Source organism: Bos taurus, chromosome 17 (genome assembly GCF_002263795.3).
Source record: "Bos taurus isolate L1 Dominette 01449 registration number 42190680 breed Hereford chromosome 17, ARS-UCD2.0, whole genome shotgun sequence".
Lineage (NCBI taxonomy): Eukaryota > Metazoa > Chordata > Mammalia > Artiodactyla > Bovidae > Bos > Bos taurus.
Window position 1 is genome coordinate 58,301,568 of NC_037344.1, and position 20,026 is coordinate 58,321,593.

A 20,026-nucleotide genomic window follows, 5' to 3' on the forward strand; every position below is an offset into this window, starting at 1 on the left:
AATATATGTGCCCCTCTTCTTCTGGTTATCAACCTAGAACCAACAGAGGACAGAAATCTTCAAATCGACTAGAAGCGTCGGTGTGCAGGGTAGAGACACTTGGCCCGTTGGATCTGCTTGACTAGCACGGACTTTGTTCCTACTGGGTCTTCCCAAAGCTCACAGGTGAGCTCACCCACCTGTGAGCTCTCCGGAGGCTCGGGATCTGGCTGCCCAGGTGTCGAGGATAAAGTGCTGGCTGCCCTGTACCTGGACAGTCCAGGAAGCACCCTGAGCATCTGCCTGCAGTTTGCACACCCACTGGAAAGGCCCCCTTGGGGGAAAAGGGAGGAAGAGCTGCTGGAGGGAAGAGAGGAAGAAGGACAGACCGTCGGTCTGCATGGAAGGCATCTAGCACAGGTGTGTGCAGCAGCAGGTGTCAGCCTGCAGCAGAGCCCCCACGGTTCCCTGGCCCTGCAAAGGGAAAGGAGAGGGAGAGGGGAGCTGGCCGGGCTCCTGAGAAGCCGCAGCCTGGAACTGCAGCGCCCGCCTCTGTGTATACAGCACGCATACCTGCTCCTCCCCGCCAAGTATCGATCCGAGGCCTGGAGTACACAGGCATCTCAGAGAGCTGGGTCTTCACTGCAGGCTTACTAGTGCTTCTAAACACAGCCGGGGGCTGTGTTGCTGTGTCTCTGAACACCCACTCAGGAGTCCCACCAAGCCTCCACTTTGGCGGAGTATGGATGAGGGAGCGTCCAGGGCGTCCAGGTTTGTCTGCTGGAGATGACCATACACAGGAAACTGTAGATCAAGTGGAGGAAGAAAGGGTCCCAGAAGCAAAGCCTGAGTATCCTGGGTTCAGCAGAGCTTTTATCCCTTACTCTCACTGATGGCAGGCAAACCAGTGGTGGTTGGTGGCGGGGTAGAAAGGGCGGGAGGTGAGTGGGGGCAGCAGGAACAGAAAAGAGCAGGCACCACCACTCCCTTATGTTCACAGCAGAGCATGGGCTCTCTATCAGCATCCCTACTGTACTTCAGAATCCTCCTCAACAGCTGCCCTTGTGGTCAGTGCTGGCCCTAGAGAGGGAGAGGAGAGCTGGCCTATAGGATGCTCATCCTGGCTGCCTCCGTGGCCTCTGTGCCTCTGGAGGTATCCCTCCACCCGTGAGACTTTCATGGTCCCAGCTGGAAGAAGCAGGAAAGTTGCTCCTCCCCAAGTATTTGTTCTCTCTTTGCACGGAGGCTGGAACAAAAGCCCAGAAATCCCTGCTCCAGAGTTCTGTGTGGTGTGGAACCTGGGAGACCTGGGAAATCGTCGAGCCCAAAATTGAAAGGGACGGTGTGGGGCCGGGGGTATGTGTGACCAGGGAGATCATGGTGCCGATGATAACCGCCCCCACCCCCAACCCAGGGCGCTGCACAGGCCAGCCCGATCTGAATACTCTGCACGTGTAAGTCCATTCAACACCCCGAACCACCCTGGAGCTAAACACTGAAACCTTCCTATCCCACACACGAGGAAATGGATTCAGCCAGGTTGAGTAACCTGTCCACACAGCTGCTGCTGCTGCTGCTGCTGCTGCTGCTGCTTCTACTACTACTAGGCTAGGATCAGATCACAGGGAAGCTGGGTTCAAAGTCCATGCTTTTAACTACTCTTATGCTATACAACAAACAAACAAAAAAATCAAATCCAAAATCAAAAGCCGATTTTCATCGACCAGACTGATGACAAATAATAGGTTTGATACGATCAAATCACCATGAGGCAGTGGCGAGGGGCCTGCACCTCATTACGTCCAAAAAGGCCTGCAGGGCTAGGACTGGGGCTGGAGGCTGGTGGGCACTTTCATCTTATCTGTGTTTATTCTGCAATGCACAATATACTTGTACAGGACTTGGGTTCATAACTCATAAGAGAGAGAGAGAGAGAAGTGAAGATGGTTGGGGAAAAGAACCAAAGATAAAGACCTGGAGGGTTTTTGGAGTCCAAAACCTTTGATGTGAATTCAAACATTGAATGTGACCTCTTGGCTACAGAAATTCTGCCGGCCTTGAGCCTTGGAGGAGCTCATGTTTTCCTCCAGCGCACATTTCTTTACTGAGGACCCCTGTGTTCCAGGCTCTGGGTCGGGCTCTCGGCTCTTTCCACACGAACCCAGGGTGTATCCTGACAGTACCGTCTCACATCTGTCCCCAGTCCGGGTGCCTCTGTGGCGATGAGGTCATGGCCGCACGCAGGGAGGAGCGGGTTCACCCCTCAGCTCCGATTTGTGCTGGGCTGTTGCCCCAGAGCAGCTGCTGCAGCAACATTTACTTTGTACAGCGGCCAAGAGGGAGAGGGAGAGGGAGAGAGCGAGCCGGCAAGAGTGAGCGCGCATGAGCCTACCCCATTCCAAAATATTTCTGACAAAATCTGGCACTCCTGGTTCTAATCAAAATACTGAACTTTGGAACAAATTAACATTCCACAGCCTTGCAGGGAAGGAGAACTCAGCCGAGACAACTTCAGTTCATAACCACAACAAAAATAGCTTCTCCCGGGGAAGACACAGTCTGCTAACAAGGTCACTTTTGTTTTGCTCCCCCTGCCATCTGGCTGAGTGGCACCAGGGGCTGGATTTGGTACCGACTTCTTCTGCCGAGAGTGGATGGGAGCCGGGTGGCACTGCAGAAGGCTTCTCAGCCTCCTGGCAAAGGGTGCCGGCACAAAGTTACCTTCAGACACCCCCCAGCAAGCATGCGGGCAGATGGAGCCCCGGTTTCACCCAGCCCGACTCAGCTCTGAGCTCCGCGTGTGCAGAAGGTGTGACACAGCAGACAGCAACAAGCAGGTGGGAGTCAGGGGAGAGTGAAAAACACGACAGGATGGGGAGGCTATCTTCGTCTCGAAAAGCATTCCAGGACTCAACGCAGCGCTCGCTCTGGCAAGTCGGGCGTCTGAGTTCCAGAAGGCGAACAAAGAAGCATGATTTTGGGTTTGGGTTTTTTTTTTTTTTTTTTTCTTTTCCTCTTCCCTTCTGCTTGCAAGATTCAGCCCCTCTCTATCATTATCAGGGATGCTCAGTAACCTCCCTTGGCCTGTTTCCTCGTCTGTAGGATGGAATCACCTGCACTCGTGGGTGAAGAGAGCAGATGTCACTACCTACGGGCATCAGGCTGGAGTTCCCAAAGAACGTGAGTGCTCTCTGACCTGGTAGCCCAGGAGGGCTTCCATGTAGAAAGACCCCTCAACAGCCCTCTACAGAACTTCCAACGTGACATAAATAGTCTTCCCAGAGTTACTTCATTTTGAAGGTGTGGAGCTGGGATTTGAACACAAGCCTTTTGCTTACGAAGATTCTGCTGCTTCTTCTATACCAACGATTTTCAATCTTTTAAAAAAGGATCAAAAGCCATGAATATCCACAAGGGGTTCACGGCCTAATAAAACCATGTCCCTCTCATGAGGAGTCTGTGTGTGCTAAGTCGCTTGAGTCTTGTCTGACTCTTTGTGACCCTATGGACTGTAGCCAGCCAGGCTTCTCTGTTCTTGGGATTTTCCAGTCAAGAATACTGGAGTGGGTTGCCATTCCCTTCTCCAGGGCATCTTCCCAACCCAGGGATCGAACCCACGTCTTATGTCTCCTGCATTGACAAGTCAATGTCAATGTCTCCTGCATTACTACTAGTGCCTCCTGGGGAGAGGAGTCTAGGGACCTTAGTTAATTATCATAGTAGATCTGCTGGGAAAACAAACAAAGCTTTAGTAAAACGGAGAAGGCATCTTTAAAATGACTTAAAACCTCCCTGCCCTTAAATGAAGGAAAATAAGTTCATTAGAACATCTCCTTTAGGATTCCCACACCCACTCGTCCCCATCCCCTGCCAAAAGACATATAAAGAAACTTTGATTTCAAGTGAGTTACATCTGGTCTCCCAGGGGTCGGAGGTGGGGTGAGTCTGGTGAAAATCTTGGGACTCTAAAGTTGTGCCATTGCTGCCTCTGGGGAATGGGGTGAGCAAGGGGAGCCCAAGGTCCCACTGTCGCAGGTGGTTCCTGAGTCAGAACTGAGCTATGGCATCTGGCATAGGGTTTAAAATGTCAGGAAGAGTCCTGGGACCATTTGCAAGTGTTCATTGGTATTAAGGACTGCGCTCCTCTCTGCTCCTGGAACCTGTGGGTCTTGCTTCCCCAAATAGCACAGGGAAGGCTTCACATTGCCCCCCAGCAGGGAATATGGTTGAGGTGGGGGCGGTTAGGCTACTGAATATTGATTATATACCAGTCAGTGAGCTCAGCTCTGTTGTCTAACAAGGAAGAAGAGAGATAAAGCACTTGTCCTCAGAGGGCTTTCCGTCTTGTAGGGAGAGAGACATTTAACTCAAAGAACGGGACAGGGTGGAATGAGGGCAGAGATTGACTTTCTAGGTAGAGAAACACAGGCCATAAGAACAACTTGAAACAGAAGAGAACACTGGTGGCTCCAGAATACTCTGCCTCAGAGACACATACCGATAACTTGTCTTGAAGCAGTGTTAAAACTAGCAGTTTGCAGGCTTTTGAGGCAATGAGAATTATCTAAATCAAAGAATACACATGGGAGGCATTGAGTGGAGTGGGATGTGGGGAGGTGAACCGAATCCCTGGGTGGCCGAGGCAGAGGTCCACATTGCCTCCTCATCCTGTGCTTCCCTGCTAGCAGCACCAGGTGGGCTAAAGCCTGACCTTATTAACTGGTCCTGGGACACCTGCTGGATTCTCCCTGGTCATCGGGGCCCTCACGTGGTGGCCGCTTGGACCCCAGAACGATAGGTGGATTGACACTGGCTCTTGGATTGTCCGCATCTGGGCCTCAGGTCATCCCTTGCTCTTGTAATAGCTCACACAGTTATTTGCTGTCAACACAGCAGTTGGTTACCCAAGGTGTAGGACAAGCCATCCTCCCACCTGCAGGATGGTTTAGGCTTATATAGCATCAGGCCTGAGAATGGGCTGAAACTTGTGGGCATATTTTGGGTGCTGACAGGCCCTATGAGTCTGTCATGAGCAGAGGTGGGAGAGAATCCGTCAGTGAGACTGTCACCTTCCAATAGGTCAGGTTCCTCATGTGGAGTCCAGCAGGCCCCACCAGGGCTCCTGGTTTGCAGATCGCCGGGGAAGAGTGAGTGTCACAACTGTTCCCAGTCAGAGCCTGTGCTCAGCGGCTCTTGACTCAGGCTGGTGCTTACCCAAACTGGCCTCCCTCTTTCAAGTAAAGGACACATTTTTCACTCTCTGTGTTTTCAAAGAGAAGCTGACACTGAGAGAATGTTGTGAATCACAATCAGAGTTCCCTGCTGCAGAGCACACAAGATGAGAATTGATCTCAAACCTCTTACTGTCATCATTTACTGAGCACTGGAAAGACACACACATAAGTCAGCGGAGAAAAACTCAGAGTCCTGGTCTCTAGCTGCATGTCAACAAAACGCCGGAATAATGTCACCTGCTGTAACACTAAGCAGAATTAAACCACAACCCAGCCAAGTCTCCTTACGCTCCCAAAGTATCAAGGAGATCTTTGACTTTACCTTTATTATTCTTTTAGTCAGCTTTATTGAGGTGTAATTTTCACACAATAAATAGCACTCATTTTAAGTGTATGGGTTGATGTTTTGACAAATGTCTGCAACCGGATAACCATCACTTCAATCAAAGTATAGAATATTTCCAACACTCCACCCCTCCAAATCCCTTCCAGCTTTTGGAATAAGTCAGTCCCCCCTTTCACCTCTGCCCTCAGGCAACCACTGATCTGCTCTCTGTCACTCCATTTTTACAATTTGTATAATTTCATGTAATGGAATCAAACAGTGTGTACTCTCGTGCCTTGGCTTCTTTTTACTGGTTTATGAGATTCAGCCACATTGTTACATATATCAGTAGTTTATTTCCTTTCACTGTGGAACAGCATTTCACAATTTGTTTATAGATTCACCTAGTTGATGGGCATTTGGGTTGGTTCCAGATTTGGATGTTATGAATAAAAGTTCTTATAGATAATCTGTGTATGAGATTGTGTGGACATATGTTTTCATTTCTCTTGGATACATACCTACGAGTATCTGGGTTGTGTGGTAGGTATACATTTACTTCTTAAGAAACTGCCAGACCTTTTATCCAAAGGAGATGTGCCATTTTCACATTCCCACCAACAGTGTCTGCTTCTAGGTGTTCCAGATCATCAGCACTTGGTTTTATCAATCTTGTTAATATTAGCCATTTCTAATGGACGTGGTGGTATCTCACTGTGGTTCTTAACTGCGTTTCCTTGGTGACTTGTGTTGAGCATTTTTCCACGTGTTTACTGGTCATTGTATACCTTCTTTTGTTTGTTGCTTAGTCGCTAAGTCGTGTCTGACTCTTGTGACCCCATGGACTGTAGCCCACCAGGCTTTTCTGTCCATGGGATTTCCCAGATAAGAATCCTAGAATGGGTTGCCATTTCCTATTCCAGGGAATCTTCCCAACCCAGGGATCAAACTCGCATCTCTTATGTCTCCTATTTTGTCTGTTCTAGGTCATTTGCATTTCCACATAAATTTTAGGATCAGCTTGTTTCTATTAAACACTCTGCTGGAATTTTGGTTGGGGTCATGTTAAATCTGTTTGGGGAGAATCAACATCTTAACAATTTTACCCTACCCATCCATGAACATGGTATACCAATCCATTTATTTTAGTCTTTTAAAATTTCTTTCAGCAGCGTTTTGTAGTTTCCATTGTACAGGTTGTGTACATACTTTAAAAAGAAACTTTTATTTCATGCTTTTTGGTATTATAAATATGGAATTGTATTTATTTGTTTCCATTTGTTCATTACCCTCTCTTCTTCCTCCTTCTTTTCAATTATCTCTTCCTTTTTGATTCTAATCCTGACGTTAAAGCCTTAAATATTTTTTTTTAATCCTTGAAACTACTGATATCCAGGGTTCAAAAATTTCCCAGTTGATAGTTTAGTCGAGAATTGGCATTGATGCTACTCTACATGTTGCCTCTCATCTTAGCATTTACAGCTTTTCTTAGCATAATTCTCAGCTTATCAAACCATCTCCCTTCTATCACTTTCATCCTTTTTCACAGCTTCCACAGTCACACCTCCTCCATACAGCCTTCAAGAAAGATGTGACAGGTACTGTGGTATCTTTTCAACATTGACTCTTCTGTTACTCACCACCACATTAATTGAAACAATTACCCAGTTGTTTGTTCAAAATGAAGGAATTTTATGTTATTTAACTCTTGTGTGCCTGCATTAGTAACCTTGGGCTGCTGTAACAGGGTACCACCACCTGGGTGGCTCGAAACAACAGAAGCTTATTTTCTCACAATTCTGGAGGCTGCAGTCTAAAACTCAAAGAGTTGGCAGGGCCACACTCCCTCTGTCACCTGTGGGGGAGAATCCTTCCTTGCCTCTTCAGCTGCTGGTAGTTCTCAGCAGTCCTTGGCATTCCCTGGCTTGCAACTGCATACCTCAATTTCCACTTCCATCTTCACATGACATTCTCCCTGTGTGTGACTGTGTTTCTTTTTTTATTATAAAGACACCAGTTATACTGGATTAAGGGTCGGCACACTCCAGTATGATCTAATTGTTACATCTGTGATGACCCTATTTCCAAATAAGGTTGCATCCTCAGGTTCTGGAGATTATGACTTTAACATTTCCTTTGGGGGAACACAATTCAGTACATAGCAGTGTCTTAGCTCTTTCTTTGTCTCAAATGTTCTTCCTCATTCTATTCTCTTGAAAAATTGCTAGAGGGCCAAGTTCAAAATCTGCCTTCCTGGCTATTTTTTACTGAATACCCCAGGAGAAGTGAGTCACCTCTTTGCCTATATTTATAAGCATTTTTGCATTACTATTAGAAAATTTCTCACATCGTGTGGCACCTAGGCCATCCTATCTGGAAATAGAGCTCAAAGTCCCAGAATCCCATTTAGATTTCCTCCATGGCAAAGCTTTTCCTAATGTGAGCATTTCAGGCACATATGTAAACAATCCCTAGGCCTGTAGCCTTGTAGATTAATGAAGAAAATAAGGAAGATTTCAAGGTCCTGTGTTATTTTTTATTTTAGGAATGTTATTATTAGGACATACTCTGGGTAAGCATTTGAGATCCTATTTATGTATTCATGTGTAAAATTCCCTTTTCTTATTGACTACTGTATGTTAAAAAAAAACAAAATAAAACAGGCTTTTAATGTAGATGTGGTATATCCGAGTTTCTCAGCCTTGGCACTACTGACATTCTGGGTCGGATTATTCTTTGCTGCAGAGGCTGTCCTGTGCATTGCAGGGTACTGAGCAGCCTCCCGACCTCTGTCTAGTAGGTGCCAGTAGCCCCTTCCTCCCTAGCTCTAACAACTAAAAATGTCATATAGCCAAGAATCCCTCAGTTGAGAGCTACAGTAGAGTACCACAAGGCGGTTGAAATTCTTAATGCAAACATTACAAAAATCATCCAAATTTCTCTTTGTTCTGCTTTCTTGTTAATCCTCTCCTCAACCCTTAAAGTTGCTCTGTACCGAGACCACTGGAGCTGTGAGTAAGTTGCGTGGCTCAGCTTTCCCTCACCACCGCCTCTTATCTGGGGCCCGTGGGTGGCCTCATTCACGCAGAGGGAAAAATTAATGCCCCTGCTTTTTGTAAAGACTCGAGGACTCGAGGAACATGAGGAACCAAGCCAGTGCTCTGGTGCGCGGAGCCCTGTTAACTTCACTCTCATCCCCAGAATCTTCTGAAGCCCTTGCTGAGTTCCTCCTCAACTCATTGAACTTGAAGGAATAAGATTGTGATTTTCGAAGAAAGATCAAAAGCCAGGGGTGGAAATAAATTATTATCTGAAGGGAATTTTAAAAAGTAGTACATCCGTGGACAGGAGGGCTGGGAAAAGGAGTCTATGGTGGCCCTGCACTCTCTAGAACTATTTATAGACAGTTCTAAATTGCAGGTATTTCCTGCAATGGTTTTCAAACATAGACCCAGCTGCCCTCATCCCCAGGCAGATCAGATCGTGACCCTTTAACAGGAAGATCCCCTGGAGAAGGAAATGGCAACCCACTCCAGTGCTCTTGCCTAGAAAATGCCATGGATGGAGGAGCCTGGTGGCCTACAGTCCATGGGTCGCAAAGAGTCGGACACGACTGAGTGAATTCACTTTCACTTCTGTTTTGTGGTTCTAAGGGAGAAGGCAGGACTTGCTGTTTGGAAGTGACCTAGAATCTGCCTTCTTTTCTCAACTCTTATCTTTGGTTTCAGTTTGGAAGCTGCTGCATTGTAGGCTGAAGTGCCAGGGCTCTCCTCTTTAGACTGGTTGACAGGGGTTCCTGAGGAAATAAGAAAATGTTGCTTCAGAGTGGAGACCCTGCCTTAGGTTTCGGGCTCTGCTCAGTGATGTAAATGCTTCAAATTGTGGGACGGATTTTTACTGGATGAGGAAGCTTTTCCTCTGATATGTTAAAAAAAAAATTGAGGTAAAATTCACACCTGAAAAATCCCATGGACAGAGGAGCCTGGTGGGATATAGTCCAAAGAGCTGCAAACATAAGATTAATCAATTTTTAGAGTATATATAATTCACTTATGTCCAGTGCATTCACAATGTTGTACAACCATCATCTCTATCTAGTTCCAAAATCCTTCCCACTGCCCCCAAAGGAAACTTCATACCCATTAAGAAGTGACTCTCCGTGCCCCTTCCCCTAGCCTCTTACAGATATTGAATCTACTTTCTGTCTCTATGGATTTCCCTATTCTGGACATTTCATATGAATGGAATCATACAGTATGTGACTCTCTGTATCTGACTTCTTACACCTGGCATCTGTTTTGGAGGTTCATCCATTCGTAGCAGATGTCAGCCCTTCATTCCTTTTTAGCATTGTATAGACATGCCACATGTTGTTTGTCCGCCCATCTACTGATGGATATTTGGGTTGCTTCCACCTTTTGGCTATTCTGAATAATACTATATGAACGTTTGTGTTTCTCATACTTAAATTAAAAAAAAAAAACTGGTGAAATATACAGACATAAAATATGCCGTTTTGACCATTTTAAGGTGTACACTTCAGTGACACTAATTACATTCATTACGTTGTGCAGCCATCACCATAGTCTGCTTCCCAATCTTTTCCATCACCCCTAAAGGAAATCCCATACCCAGGAAGCAGTAACTTTCTATCCCTAGCCCCAACACTAGCCCCTGGTGTTCTCTGGTGTGCTTACAGTCTCTGTGAATTTGCCTAGTCAAGATAATTCATACAAGTGAAATGGTACAATATTTGTTCATTATATCTGGCTTCTTTCACTTAGCATAATGACTTCAAAGTTAATCCATGTTGTAGCCTGTGTCACTGCTTTATTCCTTCTTGTGGCTGGATAATACTCCATTGCAAGGACCCACCACATTTTGTTTATCCATTCACCTGTTGATGGACATCTGAGTTGCTTTCCGTTACGGCTTTTGTGAACAGTGCTGCTGTGAACAGTCACATCTCTCATAGGTGTTTGAAGAGTGCCCATAACCCTCAGCATAACGTCCACACTCCTCAGCGTGGCATCCATTGTGTGGCTTCTTCTATTCCCCTGTCCATGGTGTGGACCCTCCTATGGCCTGGCCACACAAACTACTTATAATTCCTGAATTTGACTAAATGTGCTTCTAACTCCCGTGTCTTTGCACAGGTGCATCCTTGGCTTGGAATGCTTTCTTCTGTCCTTTCTTCACCTGGCTACCTCTTAAATGTTCTTCAATGAGTGCCCTAGCCTGGCCTACCTCACTGGATTAGGCAGAGTAGCCAGGCAGAGACCAGGAGCAGACCCAGGAACCCAGCCACTGGTGACCTAGTAGGGCAGTGGAGGGTATGGTGCAGTGAGGCAAGGGGACATTGTGAATGGTGTCGGGGGATCAGAGATGGTTTTACTAGGGGTGGATTTCTGGCTTCAATGGGACTGACAGGCTATATGCAGCTCAGGTCTGCTGCTTCCTGTTGTATTCCTGAAACCCTCTGCTTCCCTGTGTCATAACTCTTACCTTGTCACTGCGTCACAGTCCATTAATCTCACCGTCTCCTCCAGTGGACACAGAGCCTACTACATATACTGAAAACAGGCACTTTTCCTAAGAGAAGAAGACCTACTCTTATTAACTGAGCCTGTTAGATTGTCTCTCTCTCTCTCTCTCTCTTTTTTTTTTTTTTCATATCTCTATTGGGAGTTTCCTGGTGGTCCAGTGGCTAAGACTCTGCACTTCCAATGCAGGGGGTCTGGGTCTGACCCCTGGTCAGGAAACTAGATGCCACATGCTGTAACTAAGAGTTCACATGCTGTAACTGAAAGATTCCGCGTGCCCCAATGAGGATCAAAGATCCCACATGCTGCACCTAAGACCTGGCACAGCCAAATCAATCAATCAGTATTTTCTTTTTTTAAAAAAAAAAGCTCTACTGAGATATTGTTCACCCATGAAAAGTGTGCAGATCAGTGGTTTCTTAATATATTCACAAAGTGTGCAATGCTCATGATGGGAATCATATACCCAATGGCAGTGACTTCCCGTGCCCCTCATTCCCCTCACTACCCTAGGCGGCCGATTCTCTCCTCTCTCAGGTTGTCTTAAATACCGCGAACATTAGATACCCTCCCTCCACTTTGCATATCAGGTTTGAACATCCGAGTTAGTGAGAAGATTTTTCCAGGCAGAGGCTGAGAGAGAGGCAGCGTTGTCAGAGAGAGGAAGGAAGGAAGGGACAGACACTGGGGCACAGAGGCAGCAGATACATGCGAAACTGGGACCGTCTGGCTCAGAAGATTCATAGAAAGAAAGAAAGCAAAAGATGAGAGAAATTAGTAGGGAGAGAGCCAAAACGTGTTCCTTTGGGAAAGTTTGCAGAGTTCTTTTCTATGGAAAGAAACAGTGATGTCATGGAAAGTAGATGGCTAGACATATTGTTGGGATGAATGTTCCCATTGATTACACGAGCTGCTGACAAGCTGCTGCACAAATGCTGCTGTGTGTGATCGGTGTCCATGGTTTTAAATGAAAGTGAAGAAAATTATCTAGGGTCCTCTTTCCATCCCGTTTTTATGTGTATGAGGTAAGTGATCTGCGTGTTTGATTCTAAGTCTCCTAATTTAAATAAGCTCCTGAACATGTAAACTTGTCTGCTGAGTATAAATATTGTATTGAAATGCAGATTTCCATCTTTCCCCACTATGTTCAATTAAAAAGAAAAGGAAAACAGCAGGTCCATTTAGAGGACTTCTTTGCCTTCTAATGGGAGAAGCAGAGCACTGAGGTTTTCTGTGGGAGGAAAAATAATGGCCCCTCAGATTGTCCACCACCTAATTCCCAAAACCTGCAAATCTGCTGCCTTATGTGATGAAAGGGACTTTGCAGATGTGGGTAAGAATCTGGAGATGGGGGGATTAGTGTGAATTATCCAGATGGGCTCAATGTGATCACAAGGGTTCTCATCAGAGGGAGGCAGGAAGGTCAGAGTCACAGACAATGTGACCACGGAAGTGGAGGTAGCAGTGAGGTGGGGCCAAGAGACATGGAACACAAGTGACCTCTAGAAGCCAGAAAAGGCAAGGAAGAAGATTCTCCCCAGAGCATCCATAAGGGAGGCAGCCCTGAGGACCCATCTCAGACTACCAACCTCCAGAATGATGGGACGATAGGCTTGGGTTGTTTCGAGCCGCTCAGTTTGTGGTAATTTGCTACAGCAGCAACAGGAAACTCGCCTAGATTTCTACCTTCAGTTTGAATTTTACTTTGAGACGATGGCTTTTCCTTACTGAGATAATATCCCACAGCTACTGCACAAGAGCGATGTGCCAGGAACTGTGCCAGACCTGGAACAGACATCATCCCGTTCCATCCTCCCAGCGACACTCCTAGACAGGCAGCATCGTTACCTTATTGTGTGTGTGGGGGGGTGGGGGCACGCTTGCACATGTTCATACAGTACGTATGTGTGTGTCCAGAATGAGGGTGTTGGCAGGACCACATTCCCTCCAGAGATCCTAAGGGAAATCCATTCCTGGCCTCTTCCAGCGTCTGGTGGCCGCCAGCACTCCTTGGCTTGTGTTCCACATTGCTCCAATCTCTGCTTCTGTCTTCACATCGCTTTCTCTCCTCTGTGTGCCAGTGTCAAATCTCCCCCTGCCTCTCTCTTCTAGAAACATGTGACTGTGTTTAGGGCCTGCCGGGTTAATCCAGGACGACCTTCCCACCTCAAAATCCTCAGCTTAATCACATCTTTTGCCATAGGACATAATATTCACAGATTTCAGGACTTAGCAAGTAAATATATACCTTTGGAGGGCCACTTTTCAGCTTTCCCCAAAGGGATAGGCACTTTATACATCTTTACCTCTCATATCAAGCCTAAAAGGTGGCTATAACTTTTGAAGTTTTACAGAAGAGGAAATCAAGGCTCAGTGAGTTTTGCTATCTTGCCAGTATTTCTCATGCAGCTGGTAAGTGGGGGCCAGCCTCTTTCTGCTACTCCCAAAGAATGTTCTTGGGAGAGACACTGGACCATGCTATACCATCCTGTGTGACTTCAGAGAGTTCACTTAGCTTTTCAGATGTTTCAACATCTGAATTTTCATCTGTAAAATGAGAATCAATTAGATAATTTTTGATGAAAATTCATTGAAAAGTATTATGTTATAGATGCAAGTGGTTATTATTATCTAGAGTGTATTCCAAAGAAAATCTTCATTGAAAAGAGATGACTTAGCTGAATACCATGAATGAAATGCCAAAAAGTTCACAATTATCATCACCCTGGCTTGGAGCACTGAGTCTTCACTTAAGATTGTGAATAAGGTTCTGATGTGGATATGTTTAAAACTCTGCCCTGTTTGAGGAATTGTACCTGGAAGCCACTTCCCAGAGAAGGAAAGGAAGAAATGCTGAATTATTTCAAGCTGAAGGGGGAAGGGAAGGGAAGTTTCACTCCTTATGATGCTTATTCATCTCTTCATGCTTCCAGGCACTCGTAACCAGCGTGTTAGAATTTGGTTGCAACGATACCACATGATGTTTTTGTGTGTTCACTCTCTGGTTTCTGTCATCTGGGTAACAGAGAAAGGATGGTGGGAGAGCAGCGTGGGTGGGAGGTTGCATAGGTAAGCAGTAAAATGACACCCAAAAGAAAAAGTCAGGCACGCTGAAGAACGTTTAGTGAGAACCTAGATGTCTTTGTTGAAATTGCTTTTTGACTGGTCAGGCCTCTACTCTGCATTCATGCTGCATTTGTAAATCTAGATCAGACGTGGAAAACATGTCCATTCAGAATAGAGAATGTCCAGCGTCATGGCAGACATCCCTAATCAATCATAGCAAACCCGCGCTCCCCACCAGTCAACAAACCCTAGCTGTCGTCTCTGTACTAGACGATAAGCCTAGAACATCAATTTTACTGTGTTAACTGACTTACCTAATTCAGAAGACTCTTTTGACCTGTTACTCAAGCTTAAGCTGCCCATTTACTATTTTAGTAAAACCTGGTTTCTTTGTGACCCAATAATGCCAGCTACTGATCACTCACCGTGTACTGAGCATGCTACATTTAATCCTCACAAATGTTTTCTAGGTATCCAAACAAGATCATCTGAATGTGATATCAATCAAAGGAAGGGTTCTGTTGCCTACACAGTGTTTGAAGGCTACTGCCCTAGAGAATACTGTTTCTGGAGATGAGTGAGGCACCCCGCTGTGTTTGTTCTCCTGTGTTTATTGTTAGATGGCTTGGGGAATGCAAAAGGTGCTATTAATATCTACCCTCAAAATACTTATGCTTGTGGTGTGAGCAAGACAAACTCACATCCAGTTAAGGAAAAACAAAAACCATGTGTGTGCATGTGTGGAAAGAAAATGAGAGGGCATTAAAGCAAATTGCAAATAAGACAAGATGTTGGCAGCTGTTGAATGTGGGTGGAAGATATTCAGGAATTCATTCTTTCAACTTTATATGTTTGGAACTTTTCACAATAAAAAGATGGGGATGGAATAGAATACAGAGAGTTGATGTATTTGGGGGAAAATCCCACTTCATTTATGAGCTTTTTGTCACTTCTGTTTCTTTAAATTTTTATGGAAATATAATTTGCATAACATAAATTCACTAAAGTACATTTTCAGTAGTTTTTTGGTATATCCACTATATTATACAGTCATTGTGCTTTTGTTGCTTAATCACTAAGTTGTGTCCGACTCTTTTTTGACTCCATGGACGCACCAGACTCCTCTGTCCATGGGGTTTCCCAGGCAGGAATACTGCAGTGGGTTCCCATTTCCCTCTCCAGGGGATCTTCCTGACCCAGAGATCAAACCCACATCTCCTGCATCGGGGCAGATTCTTTACCACTGAGCCACCAGGGAAGCCCCTATACAGTCATTACCATTTTCTAATTCTAGAACATTTCCATCACTTCCAGAAAGGAGCCTCATACTTATGGTTAGTCTCTCATTTTCCCTCCTCTGTCCCCTGGCAACCACTAATCTACTACTTTCTGTCTCAATGGAATTGCCTATTCCGGACATTTCATATAAATGGGTTGATCTAGTATATGACCTTTTGTATCTGGCTTTTTTCACTTAGCATAACGTTGTATGCTATATATATCTGTTGTATGGGTATATAATATTTTATTTACCCATTCATCCATTGATGGAAATTGGGGTTGGTTCTACTCTGGGGCCATTATGAATAACGCTACTATACACACTCATGTTCAAGCTTTTGTGTGACTGTACGTTTTTAATTCTCTTGGGTATATAGTTAGGAGCAAAATTGTTGGGTCATATGATAACTCTATATTTTACCTGCTGAGGACCTGTTGGATTGTCTTCCAAAGTGACTGCACCATTTTGCATTCCCACGCAATGTGTAAGGGTTCCAGTCTCCCCACATCTTTACCAACACTTGTTATTGTCCTTTTTCTTTTTCTAAAGTCATCCTATTGAATATGAAGTGATTTCTCGTGGTCTTGATTTGTATTTCTACCACTTGTGTTTTTTAATTTTAATTCTGATGGTTGACTGTCAGCTGAGAAACTAGACTAATAAAAGCAATAGAGGGTCCTAATAGCAGTTGCATTCTGCCCTTACTTAAGAATCGTCTCCCTATGCTCTCCAGACTAACCCTGAGTTGACTGAGACTTGTTTTAGTTTTCTATTATTGTCTAACAAGTTACCACAAGCTCAGTGGCTTCAAATAACACCCGCAGTGTTACCATTTCCCAGTTCTGTAGGTTGGAGGTCCAACATGGAGGAGCTGGGTTCTCTGCTCAGAGTATCTCCATGCTCAAATCAAGGTGTCATCTGGGCTGAGTTTTCATCTGGAGGCTCCGGGGAAAATTGAACCAAAACGGTTCTTGTTGGTGGTGGAATTCAGTTTCTTGTGACTCCAGAACTTGCTGACTGTCAGCTGTGAGCCACTCTCAACTCCTAGAGGCGACCCGCAGTCTTTGCCATGTGGCCCCCTCCATCATTAAGCCAATGATGGCATATAGAATCCTTGCTCTTTGAATCTCTGACATTTGGATTCAGCTTTATAGAGCTCATGTGAGTAGGTGAGACCCACCTGGATAATCTCTGTCTCTAAAAGTCAACTGATTTACGACCTTAATTACTTCTGCAGAATCCCTTCTTAGCAGTACCTAGATTGGTGTTTAAAGAACTGGGGAAAGGTGTATATATAGCAAGAGCTGGGCATCTTGGGGGCCAAACTAGAATTCTGCTTCCCACAAGGCTTTTGACACAAACACTAAAATAGATCTTTTGTTGATTACAGCTTCAAAACGTTTTAATGCACCCGTCGTGCAAGAAGTTCCAACTTTATGGCAGACATTGGCCAACAACCGTTTAAAGTATGACAGTATTCTGCAGCTCATTGATATTGTCTCTACTGACTCTTGTCGATTATTGAATTGATGGCTCCTGTTCGCTTTAGGGGCTCTTAGCTTGTGGACTGGGACCTTGCCGAACCTTGACAAAGTGATAAATCGCACTTTTATGTCCTTGTTTGATTCTGTGGCTCTTTTGAAACGATCACCCTTCTGATGTGCCCAATAAAATCCTCTTTGATGTGTCAAATACGGGCAGTTGAACTTTTAAGGGATTTCAAGCGCCAAAATTAGTGTCTGCCCACATTGGTGCAGGCACCACTTTCTGTTTGTTCCTCATGAGGGACAGTAGATTTAGGAAATGTGTCATTTCCCTCCCCTGTATGAGAGTCTACCTCTCATGTTCTGAAATGGGAATAAATTGCTTCTTGTTATATTAAGCAGAATAAACCACAGTGAGCACATGTGAAAGCAGAAATGACTTTGAGAGAGAAAGCAGGGGGAACAGAGGTCAAGTCAGAAGTGACTAGAAATTTCGCTCTTTTAATACTGTCAAAATGCAATAGGTTTTCAACTAGTCTAACAACAGCATTTTCCAGCATATTGGGACACTAGTTTCATAAGATGAATAATAGAGGTTAAGTGGAAAAGGGTTCTGTGGTCAAATAGGTTTGCCATTAACATGTATTAAAATTCTGTGACTTCCAAACTTAGAGGCTGAAGGCTCATTTTGGTTTTCCATTTAGGAGATATTTATAAGATGGGAGCTGTAAGGAGCGCGCTTTGGGAAGGACTGTGTTGAACGAACTCTGACTCAGAAAGCAGGACCATGTGCGCTGGCACCTTTGTGGCACCAACTCAGAAATGGACACGTCTCCACATGTGTGTGACAAGTACATGTATGCGGGTCATAGATGCACACATTTAGATCATAAAGATGGATAGCATCTTTTTCTGCCTCAAATAAATTTCCTGGTATGATTATTTCCTAATTCCTTCACAGTCTATTAATATTATTCTCAACCTAGCCTTAGAAGTTGCCTCAGACACTTGTTACAATTTTATAATCTAATGAATGGAGAAAAGAAAGAAATCAATATTTATTGATCATCCCCAATGGGATGGGTCCTTTGTATGCATGCATGTGTGCCAAGTCACTTCAGTCGTGTTCTACTCTTTGCGATCCTTTAGATTGTAGCCTGCCAGGCTCCTATGTCCATGGGATTCCCCAGGCAAGAATACTGGAGTGGGTTGCCATGCCCTTCTCCAGGGAATCCTCCTGACCCAGAGGTCAAACCCGAATCTCTTACATCTCCTGTGTTGGCATGTGGGTTCTTTACCACTAGCGCCACCTAGGAAGCCTGGGTGTTTGTATGCTGCTACTGCTAAGTCACTCCAGTCGTGTCCGACTCTGTGCGACCCCAGAGACAGCAGCCCACCAGGCTCCCCCGTCCCTGGGATTCTCCAGGCAAGAACACTGGAGTGGGTTGCCATTTCCTTCTTCAGTGCATGAAAGTGAAAAGTAAAGTGAAGTTGATCAGTCGTGTCCGACTCTTTGCAACCCCATGGACGGCAGCCTACCAGGCTCCCCCATCCATGGGATTTTGTATACTTTATCCTATTTAAACTTCACCATAACCCTGCTGGAGTGTTATTATCTTCAGCTCATAAATGAGGACACTGAAACTCAGAGAGGTTAAGCAGTTTGCCTAAGGTCTCACAGCTTAGAAGTAGTAGAGGGCACTCAGATTTGGGGTCCAGGATGCTCTGACTCCAAAGCCTCTTCTCTTCTCAATATTACCCCCTGCTTCTCTGCCCTTGTTGCTAATCTATTTTAATTTATGCTATAAGTGAGCTTGCTGAAAGCTGGGTGTAGATCAAACATTTCAAATCGAGTTGTATTTTCCCAGTGATCAGCATTATGATTTCAGTGATGCTTCATCTGTAACCGCCAATGGTTTGGGGTGTTTGAGTTCTCAGTTTCCCCATCCCTTCCCTATTCTCTATCAGATGATTAATGATCTGAAAAACAACCTTTCATAATGCACTAGGGAAAACAAATTCCGATTTCATTTATTTTCCGTACTTCTATGCCACGTAAAGGAAAGCATATGTTTTCGTTGATTTGCATAATAATAGAGAGCCTGCAGCCAAACAGACTTGGGCTCAAATCATTTGACCGTTGGCAAATGACTTCATTTCTGTGCCTGTTCCCTCAGTCTGTAAAATGGGAATGATAACTCTTGGATGCCAGTCCAGGACTAAGATTGTGAAAAGGGACACTTCCATAGGGGTGCTTAGAGAGAACGTCTCTTCTTCCTCAACACCGGGGCTTAATATTGGTGATAAAGATGAAAAACAGGAAAAAAAAAGAAATGCCTGAACACCATTTAAGGGCTGTGATATGGTTGTGAAGAAACTGCACCTGTTTCCGTGCTGCTCGTACTGATTTTGCTACTAGTTCATTTATGGCCAGTTGGTACCAATTCAGGGTATACTTGAAAATTCAAGTAAACATGAATATACATTAATATTAACCAAAGAGCAAATATTTGTGAAACTCCCCTGGCCTTCATGTTTACCTTCACTCTGAGAAGCGTAGTTAGCAGAAGTAACATCAAACAAGAAGGCTGTTTCCATCATCCAGGGAGAGGGCTGTCCCCGGCTCACCACACTGGGCCTCGAGCTGATCTCTGTCCTAAAATGAGGGAGATTCATTGGTATTTAAACACTAGGTATCTTTGCTTAAACATATGTCATTTTAAAACACTCTTATCTTGATAGCCACAGAGCTAGGGAGCACAGCGCCTTGCCCATGCTAAGATCACTTTGCTGAATTAATGAATATTTACAGAAACATGCTAAATTCCATTTCCCTTGCTATTTAACTCCCAATGAGATGAACAGGTTTTGTTTTGTGCCTGGACACAGTTTGGCTCCTGGAAAATATTTTCCCAAGGAGCACAGTGGAAGATGAAATAACCTGAGGTTGCTCAAAATAAAAGCTACGCCAGTATTTGCCACTCAGACTCTCCAGCTCTGTTTGAGACAGACTTTCGTGGCTTGGCAAGAGAGAGTAGTAGGCCGGCCCACTTCTACCTGAAATCTTAAGTTGACTATAGACAACCCCTGCTCCCAACACACCTTATAGTCTT

The 20,026-nt window shown here is 44.9% G+C and overlaps 1 protein-coding gene and 1 long non-coding RNA gene across 2 annotated transcripts in view; both read left to right on the forward strand.

Annotated features, from left to right (window-relative positions):
- Positions 1-20,026, forward strand: part of SPRING1 (SREBF pathway regulator in golgi 1) — a 118,752-nt gene that overhangs the window by 51,086 nt on the left and 47,640 nt on the right. The gene's annotated exons all lie outside the window — the stretch shown is intronic.
- On the forward strand, positions 1,085-3,428 carry LOC104974658 (uncharacterized). The gene is made up of 2 exons (XR_812387.3): positions 1,085-2,816; positions 3,082-3,428. It is a non-coding gene; the product is annotated as an uncharacterized lncRNA (long non-coding RNA).